The sequence below is a fragment of the Podarcis filfolensis genome (assembly GCF_964270895.1).
Source record: "Podarcis filfolensis genome assembly, chromosome: 2".
NCBI lineage: Eukaryota > Metazoa > Chordata > Lepidosauria > Squamata > Lacertidae > Podarcis > Podarcis filfolensis.
In genome coordinates this window covers 31,290,077-31,317,159 of record NC_139605.1, presented here as the reverse complement: position 1 = coordinate 31,317,159, position 27,083 = coordinate 31,290,077, and the positions used below count along the sequence as shown (strand labels likewise).

General features: G+C 41.7%; 1 protein-coding gene and 1 long non-coding RNA gene across 7 annotated transcripts in view; both read right to left on the bottom strand.

Moving 5' to 3' along the window:
- LOC310757399 overlaps positions 1-27,083 on the bottom strand; it is a 495,892-nt gene that overhangs the window by 139,635 nt on the left and 329,174 nt on the right. The window lies entirely within an intron of this gene.
- The window catches only part of CHL1 (cell adhesion molecule L1 like), a 193,754-nt gene that overhangs the window by 139,635 nt on the left and 27,036 nt on the right, over positions 1-27,083 (bottom strand). For 2 of the 6 annotated variants that reach the window (XM_083600452.1, XM_083600449.1), the window contains exon 3: positions 7,373-7,455. The exons of the other annotated variants lie outside the window; for them this stretch is intronic. The gene's annotated coding sequence lies outside the window, so the exon portion shown is untranslated. The remainder of the gene's footprint in view (positions 1-7,372; positions 7,456-27,083) is intronic. 6 annotated transcript variants of the gene reach the window in all.

Below are 27,083 nucleotides of genomic sequence, written 5' to 3'. Positions count from 1 at the left end.
CTCTGCTGAGGTAGTGCAACTACAGCTGAAATTATAGCTGGTGTAATTTGTAGTCAGCAAGCATGAGATTTTTCCACTTTATTTCCCTGGAGAATCTTCACTGCATGCAGAAAGATGAAGATGGCTGAATTTCACCCGGTCATGCAGTTCTGTCAGATGAGAAGAAAAACGCAGAAATGGTGGTGCTTTGACACCCAGGAGCATTATTTAAATATCTATTGCACCTAACATGGTTACACCATAAAAGATGCATCCCTTTTGAAGTGATCTCAAGAAGAACCAGGGAATCAATACAAAAAGTAAAGGTAGCTGTGTTGGCCCATAAGTATATATAGGAAAGTATATATAGGGCAATACCTTTATTAGGCCAAGCAAAATATCATAAAATAGTGTGCAAGTTTGTTGGTGTGTTTTTTAAAAAATGTGCAAAATTTCTACCAGTTTAACAAGGGACATGTCCCTTTTACAATGGAACCAGTTTTCAAGGTTATTCCACACAAAGAGAATCCATAGATTTCTTCATCAATACAGCACTTTTGATTTCAAACATAATCAGCCAACTACCACCACATGATGTGTGACCTGTGGCTAATTCGTTGTTGAGACAGTGTACACAAGGCCAAAGGCACAAGCTAGCCTAATATTTCTTTCAGGTCATGCTATTAACATTGAATCCTGAGTAATGTTCAGTTCGAGATTTGTGTTGCTAATCCATTCAGCACTCTGGGAGGTGCTTCGTCTCCTGGGGAGCATTGTCCACCAAGATGAATTGTGAGAACCTCTGGAAAGCTATTGAAGCGGGTGGTGGGAGGTCTTGACACCATCTGTTCCCAGTCCCCGAGGAAGACCTGCGACGGAGCTAAGTCTGAACTGACCTTTCCTTCAGGCACATATATGCTACACATTTGACTAGTCCTTGCTAAATGAGAGGAAAGATGGGGAAACAATAGGGGTATTCCCTAGGGTAATTTCAAAGGATCTATTTGCACATAAGAAAGGCTTGAAAACAATGAAATGTATTTCCAAGATGGGGATATATACATATATGGTATATATATAATGTTTTGCATATATTCTCTATATACAACCTTCGTACATGCCCTGCCTCTGTCGCCAGTGCCACTTATCATATTTTATCCTTTTCACTTCTAATTCCCACATTGATGCTTTTGGGTTGGGAACATGATGCATTTTGTAGAGAGTCGAAAAGAAGTACTGCTGATTGTGGTGTATATACAAATCTGATTTCTCTGCGAAACAGATTTATGTACTTTTTGGTTTTATATTCTGATTTTATTCCATGAACCGCCCTGAGACCTGTGGGTATAGGGTGGTAAATTAATTAATTAATTGATTGATTGATTTTAAAATAAAAGAGAGATGTGTGCGTGTATGAAGCAACTGTATTCAAAGTTATCGTATGCATCTCTCTCTGTGTATCTCTATATGTGTGCCTAGATATCACACACAAACACGGAGCTAAGTAATTTTTTGAGTGTGGATACTGAAGTAGCCAGCTGATGTACAAACCATGCATAATAGTTTCAGTGGGTTCAAAAAGGGAGGCAAAAAAACTGGAAGGTGGACCCCCAAACAGTCCAGTGCTCACTGGTCATGGAATTCTGGATAAGGAGTAGAACACTGGGAGTGCAGAAAACAGGATGGAATGGAGTATTCTGGAAGGGAACGTGGCTGGCTGGCTGTGGTTGTGAACAGGAACACTCCACAGTGGATCCAACTTGCTGCAGATCCAACTTGCACACATCGAAAACAGGAATGGTACGCTATCTGAGCAAGCATGGTTGATTTGAACTAACAGTTTGCAATCAGAATGTCAGATGGAACAGGAAATGAGGAGTACTTAAATTTGAAAGTGTCAGAACTCAAGTCTACTTGGAGAAGCCCCTTTCCTTTGCTCTCTTTGGAGCCTTTTCAGTATGCTGGAAGGGCAAGGAAGACACAGTGCATGACTCAACAGTATCCTCCTGTCTAAGCAGTAGACAAAAATAATCCCTTGCTGACACGTGGTTCTGATTTCAGAGCCAAGTGCTGCTTTCTGGAGCTCAGCCCCCTCTGAAATGAGGCCAAAGGGATGGTTCTCACTGTCAAAGCATCCTGACTGCTTGAGTTGCAAATGACAAACATTATTTCTGTCGAGGTACTCCAAGGTACATCGAAAACACGCCAGAATGTAAGAATGCCAAGCTTCAGCCGTCAAGGACACTTGCCCTTGTAAGCCTGCTTTTGTGAAAATCCCATTTCCAGAGATGAGAGGGCCTTTGGATCTGTCTAGAGCCCTTCTCCCTTCATGCATTATTAATTAATTTATTATTACAGTTATTATGATCTTTATGAAGTGTACCAAAGCCCTATTTATCCGAGATCAGCTAATTTTTAATGAGCCAATTCTACTGCCAAGGCCACTTCTTTAACCAAACGGCATGGCTTTCCTTAAGGAAGGAGACAAAGGCCCGTTTGGACGCCTCACGTCAATTGCTACTCCAGCATGAAATATGACCCAAGTTTTAAAGCACAGAATTGGACGCCGCAGCTTAGAAAGCACCAGCTGCAAATATTTACTGAAAGGTACCTTTCAAAAAAAGAAAAGAAAATGATCAAGATCTTTTAAGTACAAGGGAAGATTCCTGGAAGCCCCTTTCAGAACAGCAATTTCGATACAATCGCTAAACTAGCCTGAGCAGAAAAAGAAGCTTTACATACAAAAGAGTGTGCATTTAACTATGCGCTCTGTGGTTTTATAGCATGTATTTATATGCATGGAATGGGGAACTTCCCCGCAAATGACTGGAGCAAGGGTTCATGCTCTGGTCAGGCAGAGCACGGGTCATTTGAAAAGGTCTGTGCAATTGGAAACTGTTTAAACACTGCGGGGAATTAGCATGTAAAAGGAAGAGAGAAAGAGAGAGAAAGAAAGCTGAGACAGGATGGGGGAACAAAGTGTTCTCTAAACTTGCCTTTGAGTGACTGAAGAAACTGGGTTGAACAGGACAGTACACACACACCAAATGTAGGAGTACTCATTTCTCTCTCTCTCTTTGGTAGTTGAAATTCAGGATCTCTTATTGCTAGTAGCGTTCTGTGACTGCTTTCTCCCACCAAGTGGTGATGGACAAACAGATCTGTTTCAAGTCCATGTCACTTTTGCATATGTTCATCTATAAATCCATTCCATCTCATTTCTGTATTAATTTACATTAGAAAATGAACAAAATATGTGTTTCCTAGAACGTATCTAAATGTTCTTTTTCTGAAAGTATGTATTTCTTATATGCATTTTTGCAGATTTATTTGAGCCCAGATCTACATCCCAAACTTTAAAGATGTGCAAAATCTGAAGGACAGCTGCACCTTGTTGCGTACGGAAGTGTGGATCCGGTTACTTCATGTTGGCGTTCATTGTGTGTTGGATCAGACCAAACGTTCATCTAGTCTAGCATCCTGTTTCCAGTTGTTTCCAGCAAAATAGTCTCTGGGAAGCCTACAAGTCGGGCATGAAAACAACAGCCACCTCCCATTGTTTGTCCCCCAGCAACCAGGATTCAGAGTCTCTGAACATGGAAATTCCATTGAGCTATCATTGGTAATGGCTGATGATGGATCTATCCTTCATGTGTTTGCCTAATCCTCTTTTAATAGCCATCTTGGACAATGGTGATCACCACATCAAGTTGAAAGATAACTCCACAGGCAAATAAAACAATTTTGTCTGCCAATTGATTCTGAGTGACCCAAAGTTCTGGTATTCTGGAAGACAGATACACATTTCTGTCTATCCGCTTTCTCTGTCATAACATTTCAGGATTGTCATCAAAGGCTACAAATTTTCCAAACTACTACTACTACTACTACCATTAACATTATTATCATGCTGCCCTTCATCCAAGGATCACGGAACAGTTTACATTATATAAACAACATGTAACAAACAAAACAATACCACCATGTTTGGCCCCCAGTTTAAAAGGCCATAGATTGTTTAATGAGCCAAAGTAGAAGAGGAATCTCTTTGCCTGGCACCTAAAGATATGTAAGGAAGGTGCCAGGTAAGCCTTCATAAGGAGGTCATTCCACAAGCAGGGAGGCCCATTCTGGACCTCTCTTGGAGGAGGCACATGAAGAAGGGCCTCCGAGGAAGGTCACAGGGTCCATTTCAGTTCTTATGGGGAGAGGTAGTCTGTTAAAGGCAACCACATCTACAACACATAGCTACTGTCAAGTCTGGAAATGACTAGAACATTGATAACTGAGGAATCATAGAATCATAGAATCATAGAGTTGGAAGAGACCACAAGGGCCATCGAGTCCGACCCCCTGCCAAGCAGGAAACACCATCAGAGTACTCCTGACATATGGTTGTCAAGCCTCTGCTTAAAGACCTCCAAAGAAGGAGACTCCACCACACTCCTTGGCAGCAAATTCCACTGTCGAACAGCTCTTACTGTCAGGAAGTTCTTCCTAATGTTTAGGTGGAATCTTCTTTCTTGTAGTTTGGATCCATTGCTCCGTGTCCGCTTCTCTGGAGCAGCAGAAAACAACCTTTCTCCCTCCTCTATGTGACATCCTTTTATATATTTGAACATGGCTATCATATCACCCCTTAACCTCCTCTTCTCCAAGCTAAACATGCCCAGCTCCCTTAGCCGTTCCTCATAAGGCATCGTTTCCAGGCCTTTGACCATTCTGGTTGCCCTCCTCTGCACATGTTCCAGTTTTTCAGTGTCCTTCTTGAACTGTGGTGCCCAGAACTGGACACAGTACTCCAGGTGAGGTCTGACCAGAGCAGAATACAGTGGCACTATTACTTCCCTTGATCTAGATGCTATACTCCTATTGATGCAGCCCAGAATTGCATTGGCTTTTTTAGCTGCCGCGTCACACTGTTGGCTCATGTCAAGTTTGTGGTCAACCAAGGAGGCCTGACTTCTCCAGGCAGAGCCACAGTTGGCATAGCAGCTAATAAGAAATTATCCTGGTCATTGCCACCACTGGACCTTTCCTGGTTGAGTACGTGGGAAGTTGTTTGCATTGGCTGTGAAGTGGGATTGGGTGGGGGGGAACCACCCGATAAATGGCATCTTCAGGTCAAGTTACATCATAAATAATCTGCAAAGATTTAGCAAACTTCATTGTGAGCGGACACTGCGCCATTGACATCTCTTGTTGGAAAAGCAGCTTGGATTTAGCTCCCAACTTCACATTATGTAATTATTATCCTCTGTGTATTTGTGGGGGTGAAAGAAAATTAATAATATACTTCATAATAATGGCAAGTGCCTTTGTAATTTGTGCTGTAAAGCAGCCAGAAAGGCTTAGACACTATTGTGGAAGGCTATGCCGAAAAAAGGCTTAATTTAAGATAAATAATCTGGTAATGTCAGGCCTCTTCTTTCACTAAATAACAGTTTTGGCAATGTCATCACCAAGACAGAGCCTTTGTGTTCAATGGCCTTTTAATGTGAAACTAAGCTTTTTGAAAAATCTGAAATCCACTGCATCCCAGACAAATCTTCTCTAATGTGCAGAATAATACAAATGCCCCTCAAGTTTTAAACATGGCAACCATCACTAGAGGTGTTTTCTTTAAAAACAAACAAACTTTCAACTGTCACCATTGTCCCCCTTTGAAGCAAAGGAGAGGTAGCAAAGCAGATTAAAAGCATTATTCTTCAAACAAACACCACTTGACCAGAACTAAAGTACAGGCCTAACCATTTCACTTTTTTTCATAGTTCCCATGGTCTAAAAGCCATCAGAGCCAATTTCTTGATCCTATTTTTGTATATGTGGAATCATGGGGTACAGAATAGAAATTCATACAATCATACACACAAGAAACCCTGGGTAAACCACATATGGTCTGACATTCATCTAACCCAAAAAATAAAGAGGCATCTATTCTGAAGTGTCCTGTGCCCATAATATTATTATTGTATTTTCTTTTATTTTGAGACATTTTTATATGCGTTCATGTAAGATTCCTAAAGAGGGTTTAAAGGGAAAGAAACATTTCCCTAATTTAACACCTCAGTTACGTGCTATCACATCTATACTGGTGTGTATAATAACTGGGTACAGGATTGCAGTCTTAAAACAATTCATTTGCTATGTGTTAACTGAATACAGCCGTTTCCCATTCCTGACTTCTGATCTTACTGATTTGCAGCTTATCCTCTGCAAGCCTATTCTTGCTTATTCCAGCTGCAATACTACAGCCTAGAAATATTCTGTAGGACTTCTGATTTAACTATCCAGAAAAAGCAGGAATAGGTAGACCGAGACCTTCAACTTTCTCCACAGAGAACCTCCCTTCCTGTGTTTAGACCTTCTGGCCCCATCTTGGTTCATCCCTAAAAACAGGATGCCAAGATTTCCAGAGGGCTAGCAATGTTAGTCTGTTGCAGCGAAAAAAACAAAGATTTTTGTAGTACAGTATGTATATATTTCTTCATGGTGAGAAGAGTTTTCTTAACTTACTTTTGATTGGCCTATAGATTGGTTGATAGGGTTCCCAGATGTTGAAGAGCAAAAAAAGAGGATAGCCTGAGTCACTGCCAGCCCGAGTTGGGGAAATTGGCATGCGGGGCTGCCGCTGTGCCTGCACGCCTTTTCCCCAGCTTGGACTAGCAGTGGCTGTAGAGTGCAGAGCAGCCCAAACCCAAGCCCAAGTCTGATCCACCCGAGCCCAAGCTGCTCCCAAATACTCCCCCCCCCCAAAAAAACCCTGGACATTTCCTTTACAATCTAAAAATCTGCCCAGATGGGCATGTTGCCCACCCCCAACAGAGGATATGTCCTGGTTTTCCCAGATGTATGGCAACCCTATTGGTAGATCAGGCTCCCTACAATATCAGTCCTAAGAGGTAGAGTCTTCTAACATTAAATGAATTGAATTCTGGAGGAAACAATCTCACAGCAGCCCACAAGCAAGCTACCATCTTTCTATGTATTTAGCTCATAGGGGGAAATAAAACACAACATAGAAACACAGTGTGATTGTGCCATAATAAGATGAAGTAGATGATTCGCCTTCCTTGTCGCCTTATGCTGACAAAAATAAGCATGCTTGCTTATATATAGCGTACAGTCTTTCTTAATATGGAAGTATTTCATAATTACATGACAGAAACCCTAGAGAAATTTTCTCATTATTTCTATCATTTTTAAATATCAAGCCTGTTAAAAATGAATTCAAATCTGTGCTTGTAATGCACAGTACCCAATAGAGAAAAACTCCTATTTATTACTACTATTACAAAACATAATAATCACAATAAATGTAATAATAATAATAATAGCATAGTTTGCTTTTTCATTTGTTCAAAAAGAGCAGAGAGGATACAAATATTCTAACCAGTAATGCCAGCTCCTTCTTTTTTCCAGCCTGGGATAAGATGACACATTCAAATCTCTTTCATTCTTCTCATTTCACAGCCCCTTTAGATAAACAAAATACAAGCAATGATGGGACATTAATGTCAGACTTGTCAATATCTCTGACAGACTTTGGAGTTAGTTAGTAATAGCAATAACAAATCATCTTGTAGGGTTTATTTTTAAATTTCTGTTGTATTTCATTTCTGCAGCTGGGTTTGTCTTTGAACCAGCATGCCCTCTGCCACACTGGCTTTCCATCTGGGTAATAGTTATTTAAATTTAAATATTTTCAGTATTCTCAGCCTCCCTCCCCCAAGAACCTGAGGTGATATGCTTGTGAAGGACCTAGTAGCTCCCAGGGTTAATCCCACATAACTGCTCAATAATCCTGTAGTTTTTAGCAAAATGATTAGATACTTTCATGGATACTTATAAATGGCTATCGGCCATGATAATAAACTTGACTCTCTCCATCCAGAAGCAGCATAGCTTGGCATAGCAAATTCTGGTTATCAAAACCAGGGCCTGGCTACCTCCCTCATAACCTGCTTGTGAACTTCTAGGATCAATACACTGGTCACTGGTGAAAATATAATACTGGATTAGATGGCATGAGGAAGCCCCAGTGTAAGACTATTTGTTCGTTTAACCCTATAGTGGTGGCATCTCTCTAAGATTACAGATATCTCTCCAAGATCCTTTGCAACACTTGCTACCTCATCCTTAAACTCAACAATACAGTATTTGTGGTCCTCTGGATATTGCTGAACTCCCATCAGCCCCAGCATGACCACAGGTTAAAGATGATGTAAGTGCCTTAGGGGGCTGTGTGGCTTCTCTGAGACAAAGCAGGATTTCTGCAAGGTTACATGAGTCAAACCAGGGATCCCTGAAGCACTTTGTAGCAACTCAACGATCCTTTTAAAAAATAGACAAGTACCTGCTAAAATTGAAAACATGTGACTCAGATTACTGTGTAATGAAAATTTCTGGATCAGATAGAGAAGGGAAAGTGCCTTCTAAATTGACACAAATCTAGGTTGTAACACGGGGAAATGGTTTTATCCCAGTGCTTTGGAGGAAGAAGCAACTTTGCAGGAGGAGAATTTATGGTTCTAGAAGCCAGGAGGGGAAGAGCAGAGGGCGAGCACCTTCATGACTAGTAGCTCAAGTATATAATCACAAGTTAATTACTTCTGGTTTTTTCCACCTCTAAATCAATTTTAAGGGTGCCTAGCTACAATGTGGCATGGTTGTTCTTGTTGTTGTTGTAAAACTAGTGGCGCCTCACTTATGTCTGCAATTTTCAGACTAGTTGCCCTCAAAACACTAGGGAATATTAAATTGTTCTTTTTCTACACACCATGAAGCTAGAATGGCTACCCTTACAGAAAAAAAACACTGGAGTTTTCCTTCTGATACTACTACTACTACTAATTTATTATTTATACCCCGCCCATCTGGCTGGGTTTTCCCAGCCACTCTGGGCGGCTCCCAACAGAATGTTGCTGCTGCTGCTGTTGTGGTTGTTGTTAATAAAGTGATAAAATATCAAACATTAAAAACTTCCCTAAACAGGGCTGCCTTCAGGTGTCTTCTAAAAGTTAGATAGTTGTTTATTTCCTTGACATCTGGTGGGAGGGCGTTCCTTAGGGTGGGCGCCACCACAGAGAAAGCCCTCTGCCTGGTTCTTTGTAACCTCACTTCACTCAGGGAGGGAACCACCAGAAGGCCCTCGGTGCTGGACCTCAATGTCCAGGCTGAATGATGGGGGTGGAGATGTTCCTTCAAGTATACTGGGTCGAGGCCATTTAGGGCTTTAAAGGTCAACACCAACACTTTGAACTGTGCTCAGAAATGTACTGGGCAAGACGCCTTTGCCCAAAGACATTCAAAAGTGAAGATTTTATAGATGTTTCTTTTTAAAACAAATTGCCCACAAATTGTATGAAACTTAGCAAGCTTTGCCCACTCTTGAGTGGCTAGTATGCCTACAAATTTCATCCACTTCCTAGCCATGAAATTAAAGAGACTTGGACAGAGTTAAATTGGGCAGACTATGAAGTGGCATCCAAACCCATTCTTGTGCCTGGTGCATATGCCTAATACACACACAGAGGTATGTTAATACTTGTTCTCAACCTCTCTGGTCACACTGGGAAATTTTTAGATGCCAGTTCCATGTGCACATAAGAGCAAGCCAATAGTTCTGACTTTGTTAATATTCATTGTTGCTCATCTTTAATAGTGCATTGTTGTTTTTAACCTGAGTCAATCACTACCTGAAAGATAAACCACATAGCCATTATTAGGGTGGAGACATGATGAATGGAAGATATAGCTAGCTGTTTTTTTTCCTCCCAGCTACTCACTAATCTCTTTGTCTCATCTCAGCCTTGATAAAGTTGCTATTTCCCCAGAGAGAAGCTTCTTCCCTCAGCCTTTTCCTATCTAAAGCACAAACACTGTGACATGTCATACTGAAGTCCTTGGTGTGTGTGTGTGTGTATTCCGAGGCCTTGTTCATAAATCATAAAACTTCATCCAGGATTATAATTACAGTACTGTGGGCACTCAGCATGTAAGTGGGTACAGAAAAAATAAGTATTTCATTCTAAATTATTATAGGGAACATGATCTTGTTATTTCAATGTATTATTTTGGAGTATCTGAAATCACTTTGGTTAACAATTCCTTATTCATAAAAGAAGTTAATTCACAAAGTAAAGCATTTACTGCTTGAGCAATACATGTATCTCCAAAGCCCTTCACATATCCTACATGTTCTACATGACATAAACCTGCCATGACTAACAGAGCAATCCAAACCCTCATTCCCCTCCAGCAGAGCTTTGCAGAGCCACTTTTCCATCCACATCCTGGCTGCTCACAGCAACCATGGTGGATGATGAGGAAGGGAAGATGATTGAGCCAGTTACATCTGCCATTTCCAGGCTGGTGCAGCAACTGGCTTGAGATAGGACCCAATGCTTTATGCTAGCTCCCACTTGATGGGTGGAAGGGGGAAGCTGGTGCGGATGGAGTGACTCTTGTGTCACTTCATTGTTGACAGCTGTCAGGAGACTGCATCAATAAGCCAGCAGAGTTGAGCAAGCCGACATTGCAAAAAAACCCAACAAACCGCAGCCTACCATGTTGAATTTGGTTTCTTCTTTAGGGCTGAAATCCAAACTACACTTCCCTGGGAGTAAATCCAACTGTATTCAGTAGGATTTAGTTCTGAGTAGGCATCATTTAGGACACACTGAGAATCTAGGATTGTGCTATTAGTCACAAAGTAATTCCTGGAAAAACCTTACGGAATATGATGAATCAAAGTGACATCACTGGCTGTAGTCCTGAAACAGAGGCAGTCCTTCTGATAAATGTTCTCTTCACCCAGTGTATACCCAGTCCATCACAATATCTGTTAGCTATCCTATTATCCTTTAGCACCAAACAATTACTATGTTTCTCCGAAGCTCAGCAACACTTCAGAGACCAGCTAACTTGCCAGGGATCTGAATAACAAGAGGAGTACTTTGGCCACCCACAAAAAAGCTTTAACACAAATTCAAGCACAATAATTTGAGGCAGCATAGCATACATTTCCCTTCCATATATCCATAACAAGTTTGTGCTCCTAAATTAAGGGTAGAAGACATAAAAAAACCACTTCTGCTTCCCCTTGAAGAAAAATTGTGAAGAAAGAATAAATATACACCCATCCCCATTCTTAGCCAGCTCTTCCCAATGATTATTTGTTTTTATTTATTTATAAAATGATAAAACAACGAAATAATAAAAATGGTAACATTACAATAATGGGTTGTATTCAATGCACCACTAACAAGAACATTCCGTTGGCACAAGGATTTCTCCTTGTGCACGAAATGTTCTCACGTTCTCCTTCCCTTGCACACTCCTAAATCTGTGAAGGGCCTTCATCCAATCTTGCAGGCGTGATTTGGGCCTGGCATGGGGCACACAGAGAGGAGAAGGGGGCACAGTCCTCTCACACTAGCACTAATTCTTGCATTAACACATATATTCAGTTGAATACCACCTCATAAATATAAGCAATAGCCCAAGAGCACTATTAATTCCTGACATTAAACACCAGAAAAGACTTGTGTGCATGGATATGGTTGTGGTTTTTTACAAATAACAACATGTCATCACCACTGTCAGTACTCAGAGGGGAGGCGATTCCATAGAAAAGGGACCACCACAAAGATCCTCTCCCAAGTTGTTCAGAGTGTTGTAGATTAAAACCAAACCTTGAACATAGCCCAGTAGCTCAATGGCAGCTAGTACAGCTTATTCAAGAGTAAACTTGCTACAGCATTCTCCACCAGCTGCAGCTTCCAGACCAATCTCAACTTTCATCTTCTAGGTACTCCATTTCCATTTAGTGGCCCACATCCAGACCATTACTGGCTTTCAATCACTAGCTCTCATTAAGGCAAACCAAGGAAGTATCTGACTGCTACTTAATCCCATCTCTGCCAGCCTGCAATCAATTGGATGAAGCCTCCAGGAACATAGGTCGTTCCCATACACCGAGTCAGATCATTGTGATCTGTCTGGCTTTGTATTGTCTACACTGACTGGCAGTGTGGCTCCGGGATTTCAGATACATTCCCAGTTCTGGAAATACTGGGTCTTGAACATTTGACCTTCTGAATGCAGATGCTCTACCACTCAGCTACAGCCCTTACAAGTACCACCACCCTTTGAACTGAGTGGCAGTGAGAAGTATGAAAGCCCCTTAGGAAGTCTCATCAGGGAACTCTATCTCAATCTCCCTCTATGCATACATTACCTGCCTCATGAATGAATCAGTTTATACTTGGCTACTGTCACCCCATCTACCAACCAGTAAGATAAGCAGGCTTCACAGAATAACCTCAAGAGAAAGATTGCATCCCTCTATAGAAAGGCGATAACAGCCTTCCCTATTGGCCAGAGTCACCAGCATACCAACACTGGCTGCCAGGTTCACATTGCTTCCTCTGGGAAGACGGGTGGGACAAACCTGGCCCCAATGAATGCCACGGGTGTGACATTCATTCAGTTAATACATGCAGTATATGAATGAAAGACAGAAGTCCATAAATACGGACAAATGCACATCAGGAAGTTCTGCTTGAGACGTGGCTTCCCGATGAGTGTTCATAAGTATGTCAGGATGTGAACCCGTCATTCATTTGTCTTTGGCATTGGAAACAGGAGAGCAACACCAGCGAGCTACAGAAAATACAATTTCTATGTACAATTCTGATGGAGTCACTCCAGAGGGTGTCACAACTTCATTATCGCAAGAGGAGGAGATCCAGTTTTGTGGCAATTCTGCAAGAAATCAGTTTGCTCTTGCTCAGTTCAGACAGAGAAGTGCTTTCCTTTGGCGTTCCCCTGGCTGTCAGACCCAGCTAGCTAGCAAGCACAAAAGATCCATTGTTTTCTCACAACAGGGAGCTGCTGTTCTATGGCAGTGAAGTCTACCTGCTTACTGGAGTCAAGGGCACCCTTTGACTATTTCACAAAGAGCCACAGCAGATGATGCTGAGGGTTCCCTATGATGCGCTGGCAGTTTTCTTGATGTGGGGGCAGAAGAATGTTTTCTCATTACTACTATAGGCATCAATTGTCTTGCAAAGCATCCGCATGGCCAGCTCTGGGATGAAGTGTGTTTGCAGCTGCGAAGAGCCATCCCCCCACCACCAACAGCCACATTTAGTAAGTTATTGCAAAGGGCGGCTTGCAGAAACAATGAATTCCTTGATAGAATTCACTGTTTTCAGAACTTGCCTGAAAAATTGGCCTGCTGTTCTGTTGTCTGGAGGAAAATGCTTATACTCTTATTTATATGTGTTGGTTACGAGCAGTAAAGGTAATGCCCTAAAGACTCTGAACGATTAAACAAAGGCAGAAAGTAAATTTGCATTTGTTGCACCATTGAGTCTATGCCATGAATTGGAGTCATGCTGCCTCCTCTTCAGTTCCTTGCTTTGCAATCACACTCATTTTTATTAGAAATTTCTCATTGTGCCTTCAATTTTCTAGAGGGTCAAAGGGTTTGGATCAGTCAGCAGCTGAGGACAGAAAAGTTTTATTAGTGTCGACATATTCACTGGGCAGGAGTCTATGTTCTGTCTGACCCAGAGGTTGCCTAGAAAAGAAATATGGGGGAATAGGGTAGTAGCAAAGTTAGCCATGTGAGAAGCTGGACAAATACCCAGTGCAGAAGATGACTGAAAAACACAATGCCTGATACTTATCAGAGTTATTGATGCTTGCAATAGAATATGTGTATACTCAAGTCCAAGCTGATCCCTAGAGACCCTTTCAGTAGTGGCACCCAGTTATTGAGCAGTATTCCTAGAGTAATTCACCTAATGCCATATTAGTGTTTGCCCACACCACCACCACCAATTAAGCCTTATGTTCTGGTTCTCTTGTCCATTTTTTTAAAAAGTGCTTTAATTATGTTTAAGTTTTAATAGTTTCATGCTGCATTTCAACTCTTCTATTTGTTTTGTATGCTGTCCAGATAACTTGTATTATGGGGCAATTATAAAAATGCAACAAAATAAAGACTTTGCAACCTCAAACACTTCAAAAGAAGTGTTCCACTGTAGATTTGCAGATGACACCAAGCTGGGATGGGTAGCTAACGCCTCGAAAGACAGAATGGGCCCAAGCTAACAAAATGAATTTTCACGGGGACAAATGTAAGGTTCTGCACTCAGACAAAAAGAACCTGGTGCAAAAATACAAGATCGGGGACACCTGGCTTACATGTGTAAAGGATCTAGGGGGCTTGGTGGACCACAAGCTGAACATGAGTCAACAGGGGAGCTCCAAGACAGCAGGAGTGGCCTTGCAGGTGTGTTCACACCTGCAGGTACCAATGTTGTCAACCTGAGTTCTCCTGATAGCACTACCCTGTCCCATCCCAACAAACACATCTCTGTGTTTCATGCATCCCCAATAGTAACACATAGAATTAATGCAGATCCTTGCTCAAAAACTTTGAATGGAACCTGCTATTCAAGTTCTACCTGTCTTTTTTCACTTTCAGCAAAAATGACAGCTCAGATCAGATGCATGTCAAAGAAAAGGATAGCTGCTCCACTGACTCAACTGAAAAATATGATCACTCTTTTTGAAATGACATAGAAATCTGCATCAACAGAATATCATAGAATGTTAAAATTTCAGCAAATTTATAAATATTGCAAAGGCACATGAATCAGCCATTGTTATGAATAAGGCTAATGTCCTTGAAAGAGAAAACACTTGAGTGAAATATCATTATTATTATTCCAACTAAAGAATGTGAACACAAAGGACAGGATATCATGATTGGGGCCTCCATATTAACAACAACAACTACAAAAACAAAAAATCAAGGAATGAATTAGGAGAGGACAAAAGATGAAGACGGCAGTCTGAGGAACTGGCATCACACATTTGCATTATGAATGCAAGCTATAATTGCAGAGCTGCCACTCAGCTGACAGGATTTTCATATCTTTAAATATTGTGATGATTCAGTCTTTAATAATTACAGCTGGAAAGTTCTATTGCTTGAAAAGAGAAACTAAAAATGAACTTATCATTTTTCATTGAAACAGTATGGGAAACTAGAATGCAGTAGGAATCCTAATTACCTGAAACCACTGGTTATCTTTGAAAATGATTTCCGCCGCCCCCCTGCTTTTGTCATGTCCTTTTAAAAGACTGGATTATGTGTGAAATACTATTTCATAGGGAGGGGGGATTAAAATATCTCTTTTGAAAAACTCACAATGCCTACATGCCATTATTTATATAAGAAAAGCCCTGTTTTTCTTATATAACATGTGCAGAGGAGGACAATTAAGATGTTCAAGTGTCTAGAAGCCAAGCCTTATGAGGAACAGTTGAAGGAGATGGGTATGTTTAGCCTGGAAAAGAGGAGTAGGCATGATCCTACTCCTACACTGTTCTAGGTTGCATCAACAGAAGTATAGTGTCCAGATCAATGGAAGTAATACTACCACTCTATTCTGCCTTGGTCAGACCACATCTGGAATACTGTGCCCAATTCTGGGCACCACAATTTAAGAAGGATGTTGACAAGCGGGAACATGTGCAGAGGAAGGCAACCAAGATGGAAGCCAAGCCTTGTAAGGAGCGCTTGAAGGACCTGGGTATGTTTCCTCCTGCTCTGGAGGGTAGGACTCGAATCAATGGCTTCAAGCTACAAGATTCTGACTAAACATCAGGAAGAACTTTCTGACAGTAGAGAGGGGCTGTCTCACACTGGATCTGCACAGGTGGCTTTACAAGGGAATTTCAGAACATCTGAAGGTCAAGGCCTAATTCCTAAATGCTCATGCAGATATTATGCAGATGATGGCATTTATGTTCAAAGAAACATAAGCACAAAAAAGGAATGGCAGGATAGATTATTAGATTATACTGAACTGGCCAGATTAACAGAGACAATTAGGGGACAACCCAGACAAGAATTTCAGAAAGAATGGGGGAAATGCTGAGAATACATTACCAAACAGTGCCCCAAAATATATACCTGGACATGTTTCGATTAATTTCTACAGGAGACTTTGCGGTTTTTGAAGTCATAACTAGGAAAAATTGTAATAATCACATATATAAAAGAAACAGTATACAAGAAATAAATAAGGAGGCCATACACAGGATAAAGGAAGTATTTATGTTATGTTTTCTTTATGTAAGAGGGTAGGAGTTTAATTTTGATAATTAAATTGTCAATAGTGGTGGGTTTGTTTGTATGTATGAGTTGTTGTGGACTATGTTGTAAATAGTTTTTTTTAAAAAAGGGGGTGGGGGGAGAAACATAAGCACTGCCCCGCTCTGTCTTTTTAAATAACAAGCTTGGAGCTTGTTTAATCTAAGCAACGTGTTGGCATTTAGACTCATTCAGTTGCTCCTGGCTGTTAGGATTTAACATAAAATAAGAACTCATTCTGGGTTTTGCCCTGGTACCTCTAATCATAGAACTGTAGAGTTGGAAGGGACTCTGAGGGTCATCTAGTCCCCTGAAATGCAGGAATATGCAGGAATTTCCCATACAGGGATCGAACCTGCAACCTTGGCATTATCAGCACCATGCTCTAATCGAATGATTCTGCACCATGAATGAAGGAGGAAATGTACTCCAAACCCCCTCCTTCCAGGAGCAGAAGCGCTTTCTTTTCTCAGACAAAAAACACTGGATATACCGCCCATTGTTAAATCTTCATACAGGAAACAGCAAAGAGAGAGAGAAATCACACCAAGAACAAGGATCACAAATTTCTGTTAATATGATTAATAAATATGCCAATAAAACCACCACGGTTGATTGTGTTGCTCTGATCAATGGCCCACTCATGCTATTCAGGTAAAAAAATAAATCGTACTTCTGATTTTTAATTCAAGGAAATTTATGCTTCTGCTATCAAACCCTGGCCTAATTTCAATAGCCCATTAGAGGAACATTATAAAGAGCCCAAGTTTTCCTATTTATATTATGTCTAATCCTTAATGTCCCACATCCTTGGCAGATTAAGTCAAAGCTTTGTGAAATTTCAAGTTTGCTTTAAAAAAAGGGGGGGGGGGAGAAAAAAAAAAGCTTGGGTTGACCAGGAGCTTACAGTCCTCAAACTTTTCTAGACACATCTAATTAAAATCAGATAGGAAAAGCACATGGCTCAGGGTGCAAACTGAGTACGTCACTTACTGAAGGCTCTTGTTAGATTAGGCCTCCCTAGTTTAGATTCTATCCAGATCCCACCTGCTTTTAATCTATTCCGGCAGGGACAGATATTCTTTCCCCAGACCATAGCAGTCATCTATTTAATTTACCAGATTAATATGACAGATGACATAGCCCAAATCTCTGACATGCACACTTGCAAAAATAATTTATAGTACAGTAACTTGTAATGCTGCTGCTAACAAGCATACTTTTAATCTTCCACTTACTCCTGACAAACGGAGCTGTAAAAATGAAAGGAGCCTTGGTGCTAAATGAATTTGGATAAGCAGGAAGAGTTAAAACACATGGCTTTATTTGCTCTATTATCTTAGCCAGTGGCTTGAGGAACTAAGCACATCAATGACCCAAGCAAGTGCTTGTATAATGAGAGGAAATTAGCTTGCCATCCAGAACATTCTCCCCAGCATAGTTGGGACTGCCCCTATTTTCCAAAGATTTCCAAAGATTTACAGAAGTTGTCCTGGTTTCAGATTTGATCCCGGAATATCCCACATTTCCTTAGGACATCCCTATTTTTATCAGAGAAATGTTGGAGGATATGGAGTTATGCAACTCCGTAGCCAAGGAGATAAATAGCTATGTAACCTTTAGAGGACATCTGAAGGCAGCCCTTTATAGGGAAGTTTGTTTAAAAAATGTTTAATGTTTATTATGTTTTTATGTAGGTTGGAAGCTGTTCAGAGTGGCTGGGGAAACCCAGTCAGATGGCTTATAAATAATAAATTATTATTAAAAGGTAAAGGGACCCATGACCATTAGGTCCAGTCGTGGCCGACTCTGGGGTTGCGGCGCTCATCTTGCTTTATTGGCTGAGGGAGCCGGCGTACGGCTTCTGGGTCATGTGGCCAGCATGACTAAGCCACTTCTGGTGAACCAGAGCAGCACACGGAAACGCCGTTTACCTTCCCGCTGCATCAGTACCTATTTATCTACTTGCACTTTGACGTGGTTTCGAACTGCTAGGTTGGCAGGAGCAGGGACCGAGCAACGGGAGCTCACCCCTTCGCGGGGATTTGAACCGCCAACCTTCTGATCGGCAAGTCCTGGGCTCTGTGGTATAACCCACAGCGCCACCCACGTCCCACGTAAATTATTATTACTAAATAATAAATAAATTACTATATATTATTACTAAATAATAAAATTATTATTAGAATAGGATACCCTTATTTTCATCAGAGAAATGTTGGAAGGTATGCAGTGCTGGTGCTTTTGAATGGGAACATGAACTCAGCTTCCATGCACAGTGGGTCTTGGCTCTCCATATACCCAACATGCAGTATCTGAATGGGGCACTGCATATTGGGTGATTTGATTGCGGCCAGCCACCGTACATTGGAGGTGACCATCTCCCATTCAAAAGGATAGTACATTACACTACCCATCCAACACATCTAATCATCCAGGTACTTTGTTGAGATGAGGGCACTTGGGTAAATGAGTGTTGACTGGCAGTAGTCAGCAGGGTTGGACTAGTGGGGGCCCATTGTAAGATCTTCGTTTCCACAGGGCTTTGACTATCAGAAAGGCATGGCTCACTACACAGATCTTCCACAGTTGAAAGACCAAGCCAAACCAATTCATGCCATGGATAAAGGTAAAGGACCCCTGACAGTTAAGTCCAGTCACGAACGACACTGGGGTTGAGGCACTCATCTCTCTTTAATGGCCGAGGGAGCTGACGTTTGTCCGCAAACAGTTTTTCCAGGTCATGTGGCCAGTATGACTAAGCCGCCTCTGGTGAAACCAGAGCAGCGCACAGAAACACCGTTTACCTTCCCGCCGGAGCAGTACCTATTTATCTACTTGCACTTTGACATGCTTTCAAACTGCTAGGTTGACAGGAACTGGAACTGATCAACGGGAGCTCACCCCATCGCGGGGATTTGAACCACTGACCTTCCGATCGCCAAGCCCTAGGCTCAGTGGTTTAGACCACAGCACTACATAGATTTCACATAATCATTTTTAGGTTGAAAGTTCTAATAGGACCAGGCCAGGGGGTGGGGTGGGATTTGCATGCAAAAGGTCCTATGTTCAATATACAGCATCCCCAGGTAGGATGCCTGCCTGAAGTCCTGGAAAACTGCTGCTGGTCAAAGCACAGTCAATATGGTGTTGGACCGTAGAACTGGGGAGTTCAAATCTCCACTCAGCCATGAAGCTCAATGGGTGGATTTGGGCCAGTCACTGTCTCTCAGCCAATTATGAGACTTAGAGTTGGTATAGAATTGGGGAAGGTGGGAGAGAAAAAACATGTGTACCATCTTGAACTTCATGGAGGAAAGCTGGGGTGTAAATTAATAATAAATAGCACAGAGCAGTGATCTGATAGGAAGCTACATGGTTCTCAGTGTTGCTAACTGCACTGAATAAGCAGCAACTGGTTTTCATTCCTCTGTACTGTCATTTCTTTCACTTATCTGCTGCTTCTTTATCGCCAGTTTTCTATTGATTAAGACTTATTTCACTTTTCTAGAGTAGTCCCAGTATAATTTAAAACCTATTTCAGTTGCATATTAACAGTGCTAAATACTGACATCAGGCTGGCATTCTCACTGTACTTTTTTCAGCATCTGCTAAAAACCATTTTTGATTAGGCAAGCCTACAAATCTATGTACAAGGTTGATGGGTGTTTTAATATATATATATATATTTACCTCATAGTTTAATTATTTTGAGTGTTTTATATACCTGTTTTATGGATGACCATTTTTATCCATTCTTTTTGTAAAACACTTGGAGGTTTTATTTTTACATTCATGTGGTATGCAAAATTTTAAGAAATAAATAAATAAATAATTTTATTTTTAAAAGAAATAATACTAGCTAGCTTATCATTTATTCCCCCCCTCCCACAGCCATCCCAGTGTTCATCTCAAAGGAACCAAACAATTCTTTCCACCTGCCTTCACTGAATTCTTTCCATTGCAATATACATTGTGTGGAGCGGCAAAAATAAATTCCTCTGCAAGTGGATAATACATTGCAGTGAACATCAAGATTTATCACACCTCTGCAGAAACCAGAAACTGTCAGGAGTTGCCTCTGTCAATATTTACCCCTTGGGTCAATAAATTCTGACAGTCAATTAAAGTCAGTACACTCAATTGACAGTACGGCTGCTTGGACTCACCTGAGGTTAGGATTTTGTGAAGTAAGTATCTGCTTATATTGGCTGGAGTGATTTTGAATTTAGAATCCCTCTAGCGTAGAGAGAACACCTCTGTTCAATTTGACTAGCATTACAATCCATAAATCCGTTTAACAGTTAGTATTTGCTAACAGTTGGTGGGCAATATGCATGTAACCTGTATGCAAATTGAAGAGCACAAATTTTGCTTTAAAGAGGATGCCTGCCCCCTTTACATCTGCTGCAAAGTAGGTTATTTTACAGTGGTTTTTGCATTCATTTGCATAATAGATTGGTTTCAGACACACGTATTTAGGTTTTTAACACCAGCCTTTTAGTGACTAAAAAGACATTAAATGCCATGCAGTCTGTTGTTGTTGTTTAGTCGTTTAGTCGTGTCCGACTCTTCGTGACCCCATGGACCAGAGCATGCCAGGCACTTCTGTCTTCCACTGCCTCCCGCAGTTGCGTCAAACTCATGCTGGTAGCTTCGAGAACACTATCCAACCATCTCGTCCTCTGTCGTCCCCTTCTCCTTGTGCCCTCAATCTTTCCCAACATCAGGGTCTTTTCCAGGGAGTCTTCTCTTCTCATGCGGTGGCCAAAGTATTGGAGCCTCAGCTTCACGATTTGTCCTTCCAGTGAGCACTCAGGGCTGATTTCCTTAAGAATGGATAGGTTTGATCTTCTTGCAGTCCATGGGACTCTCAAGAGTCTCCTCCAGCACCATAATTCAAAAGCATCAATTCTTCGATGATTTTTTATGGTCCAGCTCTCACTTCCATACATCACTACTGGGAAAACCATAGCTTTAACTATACAGACCTTTGTTGGCAAGGTGATGTCTCTGCTTTTTAAGATGCTGTCTAGAAATGGCCAAATGTATAAGTAGAATAGACTGATGTAGCTCTGAAGTACTTAAATCAATGTGAGCAGTTTAACTGTTGACTGAGCAGTCTGATTTGCATTAAATCCAAACCATCTAAGAAATTCTACTTTTGCATAGCTATGGACATGGGGATGGACTGCAGCTTCAACCCCCAGCATCTCCAGGTACGACTGATAGAGACTCCAACCTGAAGCCCTGGAGATAGAGACTCCTCCCTGAAGGTGCCAATCAGTGTAGACAATACGGAGCTAGATGAGCCCATGATCTGACTCGGTATAAATCAACTTCCTTTGCAAGAATCTTTCTCCCAGCTGTGTAATTCTGAACTTCTATAGCAAAGTCGGTTTTATCAGCCACTGGCCAGCAAAGCTCATGCATCTCACAGTCCCTCCTACACTTCATCTCCCAAGCCTCTGAGGTAATCCTTCTCACTCCCTCAGCCTCTTTTGTCATGCCACCCTGGCCTGATAGCTTCCTCACACCTCTTGCCTATCCTGTTGTCATGCTTTGATAGTGGAAAGTGACTGCTGCTCAAGACATTTTGCTGCCTGAGGCAGAGCAGCATATCATGTGCAGATACACAGTTAGTTCCTGGGTCAAGAGGATTGGGCTGTTCTTATTCTTATTATGTATTTTGTGGTTTTATATCTTGATTTTATTCTGTGAACTGCCCTGAGACCGCCGGGTATAGGGCAGTATATAAATTCTAATACAGTGGTACCTCAGGTTAAGTATTTAATTCGTTCCGGAGGTCTGTTCTTAACCTGAAACTGTTCTTAACCTGAAGCACCACTTTAGCTAATGGGGCCTCCTGCTGCTGCCGTGCCGCCAGAGCCAGATTTCTGTTCTTATCCTGAAGCAAAGTTCTTAACCTGAAGCACTATTTCTGGGTTAGCAGAGTGTGTAACCTGAAGCGCATGTAACCTGAAGCATATGTAACCTGAGATACCACTGTAATAATACTAATACTCATATTACTACTACTACTACTACTACTAATAATAATAATAATAATAATAATAATTGAAAAGGAACTTGCTGAGGGTCTGAAGACTGAGAAGTAAGCAGGGCTCCATGTCTGCATTACTTAAATGAAGTTGTTCATGCATTTCCTATGTTTCTGGTAATGTGCAAGTGTCTGCCTTACAGACTTCACTCTCAGAGAAGAATTGCAGGAATCAGTACCTGACACATTTTAAGGAGCTCTGCATGAGGCTGCCCTTGAAGATGTTTTGGAAGCTGTAGCTGCCACTAGGGTGCTAGTGAGCAACACCGGCTGGACACATGTTACATCAATTCTTAAAGACCTGCACCAGTTGCTGGTGTGCTTCCAAGCCCAATTCAAGGTGCTTCCCAGAATACACACCTGTTTCAGGTTCTGTTAGCACAATTGTCAGATTGCTTGTGACACTTCCAGGAAGATTTTGACAGTGGTTTCCACCCCCCTTCCCTCCCCACCCATGTTCAACTTGAGCAGTAAAGGATGTTTGGCAGCTTGACTTGATTTGAAGTTCAGGGAATAAAAATTTAGCTCTTTCTTACGAAGTGTTCCTGACTGCAGGTAAAGAATACAATCCTCTCTCCAGTTATATAAAGGAGAGATCATTAAAAGCTGGCAGCATCTGCAGTAAAGCAACTCACAGTTTCTTTCTGAACAGAAACTTTAGACTCTGGACTTCGAGGTCTTACAGGAATTGGGGTGTTCTTTAGATGGAAGTACATATTACTTCAATTGCTTTAAAATGTGATAAGCCAGCCTTGCTGTGTTGGGGTGAAGCCCTGGACTTCTGACCCAGAGTCTTACCCTAATGGCAATACTTAATGCGCCTCTAAATTGTTTCTATTTCTCCAGCCTTGTAAAAACTCTTAAGAGGCCTGTACGCTCATGTGAGTTTCTGTTTTAATGGAGGGTTTGTTTGTTTACCTGTGCTACTGTACATTTATTTATTTATTTATTTATTCATTCATTCATTCATTCATGGCACATATACCCACCATTTAGCGGAAGGACCATAAGTCAGTGGGAGAGAATCTGTTTTGCATGCAGAAGTCCTCAGGTTCAATCCCTGCCATCTTCAAATGCAGCAAGGACTATCCCCTGGCTGAAGACATGGCTAGTTGCTGCCAGTCAGTGTAAACAATATTGAGCTGGGTGGACCAGTAGTTTGATTCGGTATAAGGCAGCTTCCTATGTTCCCATGTTCCTATTCCCTGCCCCCCAAGTCTCTCAGAACAGCTTGCAAAAATCATTACAAAGACTGGCCCAAGGCTCACAATCCAACATGGCACATGAGGGGGAAAAGAGTGGGAAGGAGGAGGGGAAAGCAAACTAAATAAGCAAGTTGTAGCTCTTATAGTACAGTTATTGCCCTTGATAAAAAGCTCCCTGCTCCCCACCAGCACTCTTCCCAGGAACAGAGCAGGCGACAATGCCCAGGCCAGGAGAACAGGGCGCCTCCTGCCCCACAGTTCTTCTCTCCCACAGCTGACTTGATGGTAGTTTCAACCCTCATGGGAGGGTTATTAGGATGGGACAGCAATTTCTTTGCTGACTCCTCCTTCCTGCTGCAGCTTCCCCAGAGAATGCAGCGGATCCTCTGGAGCCATGTGAGGGGTGGTGCTGGGGACTGCATGCGAAGTGGGGATCAGCAACGACTGCCACCCCTTACCACTTCTCCCTCAGAGAGTCTCCACGGCATCAGTTCTTTCAGAGAATGGGAGGAGCTATTTGTGAAGGGCCAAGCTGGTATGCCACACACCACACTTTCTTTTGTCTGCTGCCTTGCTGCCCTGGAAATGCCGACTTGGCCCGGAAGATGTGAGGGTTGTAGCGATACATAATAAATAAATAGATTTCCATCAAGATCATGAATTTAAATGTTGCAATCATGTTGGGAGTTTTCCAAGCGTGTCCTCATTATGGTATGAATATTTCTGTCGCCAGTTGAAACTTCAACTCCAGGCAAATATATCATTAGTGTCAGATAATTTTGGTCACTCAGTATTACCGGCGAATAAAAAAGCAAGATGGTTTTTTATGCATATTTAACATCTGACTTTTTTTAAAAAAATAAATGTATCTGATTAGGGCACCACACTTGAAAAATGTTTTCAGGGAAAGAATGGCAAAATGTTTAATCAAACATGTCTTCAGCCGTGGATTAAGAAGTTATGTTTTCACCCATCAACTTGGCCTGACAAGTAATACAGCAGGATGGCGATAAAAATCAATTACTCAAGTGATATTTATGGCTACTGAATAATACATCTATTATTATTCATTCTCATTCCCACGCAGTCACAAAGAAAATATGGAGTCTGAGAGACAGCTATTAAAATACATTTCCTGCGCAAAAGACCAAAATGATAGGAAGAGTAATGTTTGCTGTCTTAGATTATTTAGAAGGGGAAAGTGTTCCTAAATAGTGTATTACTTTTAAACAATTGTTATTTCCCCCTGTTTTGATATTTTGTTTAACTAGATAAATAGATCACAAAGATCTGTTTTCATCTGGTTCAACTTTTCCTGCAAGCTGTTCAATCTCCATTTCTGTTCAGGTTTAGTGAGCTATAAAAATGCCTACCTGTCACACACACAAATAATAAAAATGCAACCAACAAGTTTCTTCCTAATTAAACCATGAAGGATGCCAACTTGCTTTTTTGCTTTTTAATGAATCAGACAGTGGCATCAAGAGAATGGAAAAATTGGTGAAGAAATACATATGAAACCTGGTTTCTGAGGGTGTTGTATTCTTATTTAGTTTGCTAATAAATGTCTCAAGCATACAGACAAGTTTTGAGTAGGTCTGAACTACTCAATTAGGCACTCAAATGCTGACACAGAAGCATTTCAGTCAGAAGAGCCTTGGTAAATGCTGTTCCCTGTGGATCCCAAAACCTCCCCCACCCAAAAATTAAGTCTGAGAAGGGATGGGTGATGAAATGAAGCAAGGAAGGTGGAGGACAGTGGAAGAATGGCTACCAGAAAGCTGTCACAGTCCAGTCTTTCTGACATTTTATAGAATTGTTGGGGAAAACCTAAGCATTTAAAATGCATGGATAACCAGGCCCACTTTGAATCAAGATGGATGGGTTTGCCATCTCTACTTAGTGAAGGTGCCAAATTCCATGATAGGTGGGTGCCAGAACACTAATTTACATGTATTGGTCCCTTTCAGCCCATTCAAAATTGGTCCCAATTTTCTTCCAAGGTTTTGGCCCTGTTCACATTGAACTTGCTGCATTGCTAGTCCTTCCCTTTCCTGCTATTGCCATGTCCCACACAAACATCCTGGAGGGAATACGAGTGATGCATCCTCTATGCAGACCTAATGATGTCACTGAACTTTGTAATTATTGGCTCGAGATATGAATTTGCTCTTGAAGTACAAATCAAAATGTTAACTGTAGGTAACTAGAAGGACAACAGAGCCAAAGTTTAGAATAGGTTCAGAAAAGAAATGATTTATGTTCTGACTTCTGGGAAGACGTAAGTAGTGTAACTACCGTATTTTTCGCCCTATAGGACGCACTTTTCCCCCTCCAAAAATGAAGGGGAAATGTGTGTGCGTCCTATGGGGCAAATGCAGGCTCCTTGGCTTCAGCGATAGCAACACAAAGCCTCCGAAGCCTGCGCTCCGGAGGCTTCGGGTTGCTTTCGCTGAAGCCATAAGAGTCTGCTCTTTGAGGCTGGCGGTGGGGGGATGCAGCGCTTCCCCCCACCGCCAGCCCCAGCGGATCGGGGGGCAGCGGGAAGGCGAGCGACGCCTTCGCGCTGCTCCCCGACCCCGCTTTGAGGCTGGTGGTGGGGAGAAGCAGCGCTTCCCCCCATCGGCAGCCCCACAAGCTGGGTCGAAAAGCCCGCAGGAGCCGTGCGCTCTTTAAAGGGTGCACGGCTTCTGCGGGCTTTTCTATGAGGTGGGGGAATTCCCAGAGCTGCGGGGGGGATCATATTTCCCCCCCCTGAAAACTAGGTGTGTCCTATGGGCCGGTGCGCCTTATAGGGTGAAAAATGCGGTATATAACTGTACCCAATCGCATTCCAAATTGAGTTGCAGGAGGGAATTTGCCCATCACTGCTTAAAACAATATAGTTGAACATCTGAAGAAGAAAAATAATGCATAGCAAGGCTCTTAGCATGATTTATTCTGGTTTCTAATTTCCATACAATGTCCCATAAGGAACTTGTGGGTTCCTACTAAAAAAACTTCTCAGCCACAGTCTAGTGAAATTATCCAGGGGAGTTGTGTACACTTCTAAATTATCAGTGCATTATCATCCCTATGTGGAATACATGAAGAACTTTCAGGGAAGCCAACTAAGTCATGCACAGTCTTAACTTGATTTCAGTGGGTCTACTCTGGATATGACTTAGCTGGATACAAGCCAAAGAGAGTACCAATTTTTGCCAGGGAGGGTTTTTCACATGTTTAGAAACTGGAACCAGAGCACACTTATCTTCGTCCTCTGCTGCATATTCCTGCTGTTAGTCTGCTACTGTCTACAGTACCTCCAAAAGTTTTTTTGACCTGCCACTGCCATTTTAAGTGTAAGGATGAGAATGTTTGTGATGTTCTAGTGGGGTAGTGAATTTCAAACTGCAAACAGGTTCAAGGGATGAGAATCTGCCCAATCTAGGAGTTTTGAGCTCCATGCAAAACCCGAACTGTTGCCTGTTGACAGTCCCAGAAATGCTCAAAGCACAATATTTAAGAATTGAAATGCAAAGCCTTTGAACTCAGTTTATCACTCTCCCAGGGCTTTCAGTGCACACACATGCATACATATGCTTTGTGCCCTTCTGTTCTTCCACACCCTTTGATCAGTTCGTATTGAAGCAGTCTCTTGTTTAATACATAGGGGTTTGTT